The sequence below is a fragment of the Plasmopara halstedii genome, assembly GCF_900000015.1.
Source record: "Plasmopara halstedii genome assembly, contig: Scaffold_1211, whole genome shotgun sequence".
NCBI classification, from domain to species: domain Eukaryota; phylum Oomycota; class Peronosporomycetes; order Peronosporales; family Peronosporaceae; genus Plasmopara; species Plasmopara halstedii.
In genome coordinates, this window is record NW_020188126.1 from 1,200,962 (window position 1) to 1,201,172 (window position 211).

Consider the following 211-nt stretch of genomic DNA (forward strand, 5'->3'; position numbering starts at 1 on the left):
TCAGCTCTCCTAATACATCGCACCCAAACAGCACCCCATATGATCTGGGATCAAGATGAAGCCTCGTATGGATCATCTTAGGGTGTTTGGGTCTCATGGATATGCTAACGTTGATCAAGCGAAGAGGACAAAGCTCGAACCCAAAAGCTTTAGGTGCATGTTCCTGGGTTATGCCGAAGACACCAAGGGATATCGAGTTTACGATTTGGAG